General features: G+C 44.9%; 2 non-coding genes across 2 annotated transcripts; both read left to right on the top strand.

Annotated features, from left to right (window-relative positions):
• The first annotated feature begins 1,024 nt into the window (after window positions 1-1,024).
• LOC139176584 (U6 spliceosomal RNA) lies at window positions 1,025-1,131 on the top strand. Its single transcript, XR_011561041.1, has one exon. It is a non-coding gene; the product is annotated as a U6 spliceosomal RNA (small nuclear RNA).
• Window positions 1,132-7,465: 6,334 nt separating this feature from the next.
• On the top strand, window positions 7,466-7,537 carry TRNAE-UUC (transfer RNA glutamic acid (anticodon UUC)). The gene has a single exon. It is a non-coding gene; the product is annotated as a tRNA-Glu (tRNA).
• The last annotated feature ends 265 nt before the right edge of the window (window positions 7,538-7,802 follow it).

Here is a 7,802-nt window from a genome sequence, read left to right as displayed (position 1 = left end):
TGACAGCTTGCGGCACCTAAGCCAGAGTCAGGCAGCCTGTGCGTCAGGGTGCGCTGCTGGGGCCGCTCGGTGCCTCTGTAGAAAGAATTTCTTTAAGCAACTTGAGCTCTTCCATTCTAACACCAGTGGACCTTTCCAAGTTCATCCATCTAAATCACACGTGCCAGCATAAATCCACATGGCATAGCCCTCGCTTGCCCACCAAGTTGCCAGAACATTCCCTGAGAATTGCCAGATGCCACAAGGGGATGTGTGATTGCCTCCTTTCAACTTGCTTAGACATGATGCTGGAAGAAATAGGGGGTTAAGGGAAAGCTCGTGATTTTCTGGAGTTGACTTGATGACTAGATCTAGTCCCGGGCAGCCATCCATCACCGGTTAGGGCCTTTTATGACCTTGAGGCATGCCTGCAGCTGCTGAGAGGTTGCTGAGCTGGGATTGTGTCTGGAGATTCGATTTTCTGTTTGCAGAGACATCAACAGCTTATCATGAACTTGCAGCTCCCAAATTCACTGCAGTGGAGCCCAAGGAACATGGATCTCTAGTTTGACCTTAAAAATAGCAAAGTGGCAGGAGAGTTGGGTTCAATATTTCATTTTTATTTGGCCCCTTCACTCCAATCTGCCAAATTACCAACTGCATTAGCTGATGACTTTATAGAAGGGCTGGTATAAATGGCCCCAAGTGACCCCTGGCACAACCAAGCAGTATAGGAAGAGTCCACATCAGCAGGTCTCTTTTTCTGCTTCCGTGCTGAGCAAGCAGTAACCAGCCTGAAGTTGCTTCTCAACACATTTCGTTGACCTTGTATATTTCCCCCACAAAATCACTAGAACACATGGAATTGCTATGGATTTCCAAAATATTAGTCTATTTAAAAAGAAAATATAGAGAGTTTTTTCTAGTAGTAATATCAGTTTATTCATTGTGAAGATTGTACCAGATGCTAGCAATAGTGGACGCTAGATATAGGGTAAACAGGAATTCTGTGTGCCTTCTTTTCTGTAAATCTAAAATTGTTTCAGTGCTCACTTCAGCAGCACATATACTAAAATTGGAACGATACAGAGAAGATTAGCATGGCCCCTGCACAAGGATGATACGCAAATTCGTGAAGCGTTCCATATTTTAAAAAAAATAAATAAAATTGTTTCAAAGTAAAATGTTTATTTAAAAAAAAATTATTTCCAGAACTTGGGGGATCCTTGATCATTACAATAACACTGCTTAATGGAACGGTTGCTTTAATTATTTTTCTTATGCATTTTCCTCCTAATTAATACCCCTAATCTTCTACTTGATCCCTAACTCATTATTAGAAACACATCAGGGACTTCCCTGGTGGCTTGTGGATAAAAGTCTGCCTGCCAATGCAGGTGACATGAGCTCAGTCCCTGGTCTGGGAAAATTCCACACGCCAAAGCAACTAAGCCCAAGCACCACAATTCCTGAGCCCAAATGCTGCAATTACTGAAGTCTGTGAGCCTAGAGCCTGTTCTCAGCAACAAGAGAAGCCATCATAATGAGAAGCCCACCCACTACAACAAAGACTCAGCACAGCCAAAAACCAATGGATATGTTAATTAAAGAAATAAACCATAAAGAAACACACCAGCTAAATTTTTTGTAGTGTCTTTTTAAAGGTATTAACATTGTACATGATGGCAACTTAAAAGCTTTCAGCTTGCAACTAACTCAGACTTAGTTCAAACTGGACCAGATCCTCTTGTTGGAAACAACAGGAGAGACCACGGGACACATTTTACAGATGAGGAAACTGAGGCACTGCCTCTCCCCATGATGATACGCAACATCAGCAGGAATCTCATGCATGCTCTAGATTCCAGATCCTGAACTTGCCGACTTTTAAAATCAGTGGTTTTCAAACTTTTGTGTGCACAGGACTCCTTAAAAGTCTGAACCTTCGATCTGAGGAAGAACCCAGGTATCTGCATTTCTAACAAGCTCCAGAAACAGTGCTCACAAGTCTTGCCAGATGAAGGGACCCTGAGGGTGTTTCCAGGAGGCAGCACCTGCTCGCCACCACCTCCAATCTTCCTTCTGATCCGAGGCTGGCATTTAGAACCCACTTCCTGATCCAGGGCCCACCAAGATTACCCAAGCAACGCCCACAGGCTGGCTGGAACTCCCTGCCTCACTAACACACAGCTCTAAAATTCCAAGCCTGAATCACTGATTCTCAGCCTTGGCAGGATTCTGGAATCACCTATTATTGTTTAGTCACTAAGTCATGTCCAACTCTTTTGAGACCCCATGGACTGTAGCCCACCAGGCTCCTCTGTCCATGAGATTTCCCAGCAAGAATACTAGAGTAGGTTGCCATTTCCTCCTCCAGGGGATCTTCCCAACCCAGGGATCAAACCCACATCTCCTGCATTGGCAGGCAGATTCTTTACCACTGAGCCATCCAAGAAGCATGGGGGACTTTAAAAAGCACTGTTGCTGGTTCCCACCCTCAGAGATCCTGATGAGCTAAATGAGCTGGGGAAGGGGGAAAATATGGATGCAGATAAACACAAGAGATCAAACAAAAGCACTTTTTGGCCCAGTTGGCTGAGAATCTGCCTTGCAGCGCAGGGGACTTGGATTGAATCCCTAGTCGAGGAACTAAGACCCCACACACTGCGGAGCAAGTAAGCCTGAATGCTGAAACTGGAGAGTCTGTGTGCTGCCAACGAAAGATCCCGCGTGCCACAACTAAGACCCAGTGCAGCCAAAGAAATTAACATTTTTAAAAAAAATCCAATTCCTTCACCTGTTAGATTCTCAGAGACTGACCTTCATTTCGCAGTCCCTGTTTGCCCTCTGCACTTGCTGCAGGACCCAAAACAGGAAAGGAATTAAATGTCCATCCAATGGAATAGGTAAAAAATTACAGTAAAAGTGGACTTTTACGCATGTAGACATTGACACAGCCATGAAATGAGCAGATTTTTTCTATGTGCAACAAAATGGATGAACTCATGGGCTTCCCTGGTGACTCAGTGGTAAAGGGTCCACCTGCCCATGCAGGAGACATGGGTTCAATCCCTGATCCTGGAAGATCCTACATACCTCAGAGCAACAAAACCCTTGTGCCACAACTATTGAGCCTGTGCTCTGCTGCTGCTGCTGCTGCTAAGTCGCTTCAGTCGTATCCGACTCTGTGCGACCGCATAGACGGCAGCCCACCAGGCTCCGCCGTCCCTGGGGTTCTCCAGGCAAGAACACTGAAGTGGGTTGCCATTTCCTTCTCCAATGCAGGAAAGTGAAAAGTGAAAGTGAAGTTGCTCAGTTGTGTCCGACTCTTAGCGACCTCATGGACTGCAGCCTACCAGGTTCCTCCATCCATGGGATTTCCCAGGAAAGAGTACTAGAGTAGGGTGCCATTGCCTTCTCCGGAGCCTGTGCTCTAGAGCCCAGGAACTGTGACCACTGAAACTCCTGCACTTTAGAGCCTGTGCTCCACAACAAAAGAAGCCCCCACAATGAGAAGCCCCTGCTCACCACAACAGCAAAAAGCCCACACAGCAACAAAGACGCAGCACGACCAAAAACTAACTAAATGATTTTTTTTTCTAATGGATGAACTCATAACACAGCATTGAACACATAACTGAACACATAAATATATAAAAATTTCAAAATCAGGGACTCCTCTGATAGTTTCATGGTTAAGACTCCACCTTGCCAATGCAGGGGGCTCAGGTTCAGTCACTAGTCCGGGAAACTAAGATCCCACATGCTGGAAGGACCATCCAAAACATTGAATAAATAAAAAGAAACATTAAAAAATAATTTAAAACAGAGCTTCCCTGGCAGTCCAGTGGTTAAGAGTCCTCCTTAAAATTCAGGGGACACAGGTTTGTCCCTGATCCGGGAAGACCCCATGGACCTCCAAGCAACCAAGCCTGTGCGCCACGACTACTGAACCTGAGCTTTAGAGCCTGGGATCCACAACTACTGAAGCCCTCGCTCCTAGAACCTGTGCTCTGCAGCAGGAGAAACCACCGCAACAGGAGAAGCCACTGCAACGAGAAGCCCGCAGCCCACAACAGGAGGGTAGCCCCTGCTACTGCAACTAAATAAAGCCCACATGCAGCAACAAAGACTCACCACAGCCAAAAAAAAATTTTTTTAATAATAATTAAAAATAAATACATTTGCTAAAACAAAAGTTTAAAATCAGACAATAATCTATAAGGTTAGAATCACAATAGTGGTTGTAAAATCAAGAAGGACCCCATGGGGCCTTCCTGGGAACAGATTCCAGTGTCCCCCTCCCACCTCTTATTTGTACCAAAGTTTTTTTTTTTTTTTTTTAAATTTTTATTGGAGTGTAGTTGCTGAATCAGATCTGATCTGATCTGATATATATATATATCCCCTCTTTTTTGGATTTCCTTCCCATTCAGGTCACCACAGAGCACTGAGTGTAGTTCCCTGTACTTACAGAGAAAGGAAAGTGAAAGTGAAAGTGAAGTCGCTCAGTCATGTCTGAGTCTTTGAGACTGTAGCCCAGGCTCCTCCGTCCATGGGATTCTCCAGGCAAGAGTACTGGAGTGGGTTGCCATTGCCTTCTCCAGGTGTACCAAAGTTTTAACCTCTTAGGTCTTCTCTGAGTTTCAAAGAGCAAATATAATCAGAGAAGTGAGAAAATGCAGAAACAAAGGAAAATAGTCAAGCAAGACAAAATACTAATAGTTTAGCCATAAAACAAATCAAGGACCTTTAGTTCCTCCTCAAGGACTGTAGATAATATACTGAGCCATATCTTTGAGCTGTTTTGCAGATGCTAAAACCCCCAGCAGGTGGAAAAAGTTAACTGCTTGCTGACCACCAGTACCTAGACCCCAGACCAGTTGGAGCCAGAAGCTTGATGATGCTGACTCCTGAAATACCACCCAGTTGCCTCACCTCCCAACCAATCAGAAAACTGTCTACAAGCTGATCAGGCACCCTGAGACCTTCTCCCTTACCTTGCCTTTAAAAATTCTTCCCTAGGGGCTTCCCTGGTGATCCAGTGGTTAAGAATCCACCGTGCAATGTGGGGGACACAGGCTCAATCCCTGGTCAGGGACTGAGGACCCCACACGCTGCAAAGCAACTAAGCCCACATGCCACAAACTACTGAGCCCTTGCATTCTGGAGCCCAGGAACCACAACTAGGGAGTCTGTGTGCTGAAACAAAGATCCTGTGTGCTGCAGCTAAGACTCAATGCAGCCAAATAAATAAATAAATATTTAAAAAAAAACACAAACACCTTCCCCGAAAGCCACTGGGGAGTTCAGGTCTTCTGAGCACAAGCTGCGCATTCTCCGTGCTTGGCCCCACATTGGGCACCTGCACTAAAGACTGTCCTTTCCTTCACCACAGCCCACTGTAGGCAGATTGGCTTCCTGTGCATTGTCAGGTGAGCACAGCCAAGTCTGATTTGTATCAGTTAGTCTCTGGGGGGATGGAAAGTGCCTAGAAGGGAACCTGGAGAGGTGGTGTTCTAGGCACTTATCATGTTCTCCTTCCTGAGCTGGATGCAGCTGGTATGGCTTGTGAAAACTCATCAGGCTGTACACATAGGATTTGTGTGCCTTCCTGTCTGGGTGATGTTACAGACTGAACTGTGCTCCCCTAAAATTCATACGTTGAGCTCTAACCCTCAACGTGACTGTATTTGGAAACAGACTCTTTAAGGTCATTACGATTAAATGAGGTCATCCATCAAAAAATGGGCCAAAAAACTAAACAGACATTTCTCCTAAGAAGACATACAGATGGCTAACAGACACATGAAAAGATGCTCAACATCACTCATTATCAGAGAAATGCAAACCAAAACCACAATGAGGTACCATCTCACGCCAGTCAGAATGGCAGCCTTCAAAAAGTCTACAAACAATAAATGCTGAAGAGGACGTGGAGAAAAGGGAACCCTCTTACGCTGTTGTTGGGAATGCAAACTAGTACAGCCACTATGGAGGACAGTATGGAGATTCCTTTAAAAACTGGGAATAGAACTGCCATATGGCCCAGCAATCCCACTGCTGGGCATACACCCCAAGGAAACCAGAATTGAAAGAGATTCATGTACCCCAATGTTCACTGCAGCACTGTTTACAATAGATAGGACATGGAAGCAACCTAGGTATCCATAAGCAGACAGATGGATAAGAGATTTGTGGTACATGTACACAATAGAATATTACTCAGCTATAAAAAAGAATGCGTTTGAGTCAGTTTTAATGAGGTGGATGAAACCGGAGCCTATTATTCAGAGTGAAGTAAGTCAGAAAGAAAAACACCCATACTATATATTAATAAATACATATATGGAATTTAAAGGATGGTAACGACGACTCTATATGCAAGACAGCAAAAGAGACACAGTGTAAAGAACAGACTTTTGGACTCTGTGGGAAAAGGCGAGGGTGGGACGATTTGAGAGAATAGCATTGAAACGTGTACATTACCATATGTGAAATAGATCACCGGTCCAAGTTCAATGCATGAATCAGTGCACTCAAAGCTGGTGCGCTAGGACAACCCAGAGGGATGGGATGGGGAGGGAGGTGGAGGGGGTTCAGGATGTACACCTGTGACTGACTCATGTCAATGTATGGCAAAACCCACTACAATATTGTAAAGTGATTAGCCTCCAGTTAAAACTAATAAATTAAAACTTAGAAAAAAAAAGATTAAATGAGGTCATAAAAGTGGAGTCCTGAGCCCAACAGGACTGGGATCCTTTTAAGAGGAGAGAGAGGGGACTTCCCTGGTGGTCTAGTGGCTAAGACTCCACCCTCCTGATGCAAGGGGGCCTGAGTTCGATCCCTGGTCAGTGAGCAGAGCTGGGTTCATGGGTGTGAGAACCAGACAGTGGCACAGACCACCCCCCCATCCAGAAAGGCTCTGTGATCCATTTGGTTTACTATCATCATCTTAAATTCCTCATCTTTTTTGAACAAAGGGCCCCATATTTTTATTTTTGCACTGGGCCCTGCGATTATGTAGCCCCTCCTGCCACGAAGGAACTCATATCCAACTGTCAGCCCTGATAACCTCTGCGGAATAGGACTGGAGGGCGTGAAAACACCAGGATTTCTTGTAGCCTTCTGTACACTGTATGTATTTACAAGCATTTACTCTTTTGTAACTTTTGTGTGTATACTCAGGACACAATCTAGCCGTCCACTGGAAAGAACGTGGGTTTGGAGCGGGCAGAACCGGGTGAAACTCTGCCTCTACCAGTCAGTTACTGGCTTGCTCATCTTCAGTAAATTACTCTCCTGAGACTCAGTTTCCTCCTGGAAAAAAACTAGGGGCTTGTTTTCTATCTCTTGGGGCTGGTGTAAGTCTGAGTCTATAGTGTAAAGGTGCTTGTTACATAGTTACTGGGCTGGGGATACAGCAGGCAGGGGAGCACAGAAGCTGACAACATGGCCTGATTTAAATCTCAACTCAAGGAATTCTCTGGCAGTCCAGTGGTTAGGACTTGGTGCTTTCACTGCCAGGGCCCAGGTTCAATCCCTGGTCAGGGAATTAAGATCCTGCAGGACATGCAACATGGCCAAAAAAAATCAAACAAAAAAAGTATGTAAATCCCAAACTCAACCAATTCCCACATAAAGTTGGATCCTTTCTGTGCCTCAGTTTTGTAATCTATAAAATGGGAGCAATCCAGACTCACAATCCATTATTGTCAATCCCTAAGCCCCCAAAGCTCTGAAAACAGAATGTGTTTGAATTTAGCACAAACTCACTTGGCTAAATCTCTGACCACTGAGATTGTAAGGCTACAATCTCA

This window comes from Bos indicus, chromosome 16, assembly GCF_029378745.1.
Source record: "Bos indicus isolate NIAB-ARS_2022 breed Sahiwal x Tharparkar chromosome 16, NIAB-ARS_B.indTharparkar_mat_pri_1.0, whole genome shotgun sequence".
Taxonomy (NCBI): Eukaryota; Metazoa; Chordata; class Mammalia; order Artiodactyla; family Bovidae; genus Bos; species Bos indicus.
Note: the sequence above shows the minus strand (reverse complement) of the source record. Positions and strands in the feature narration are given on the sequence as shown.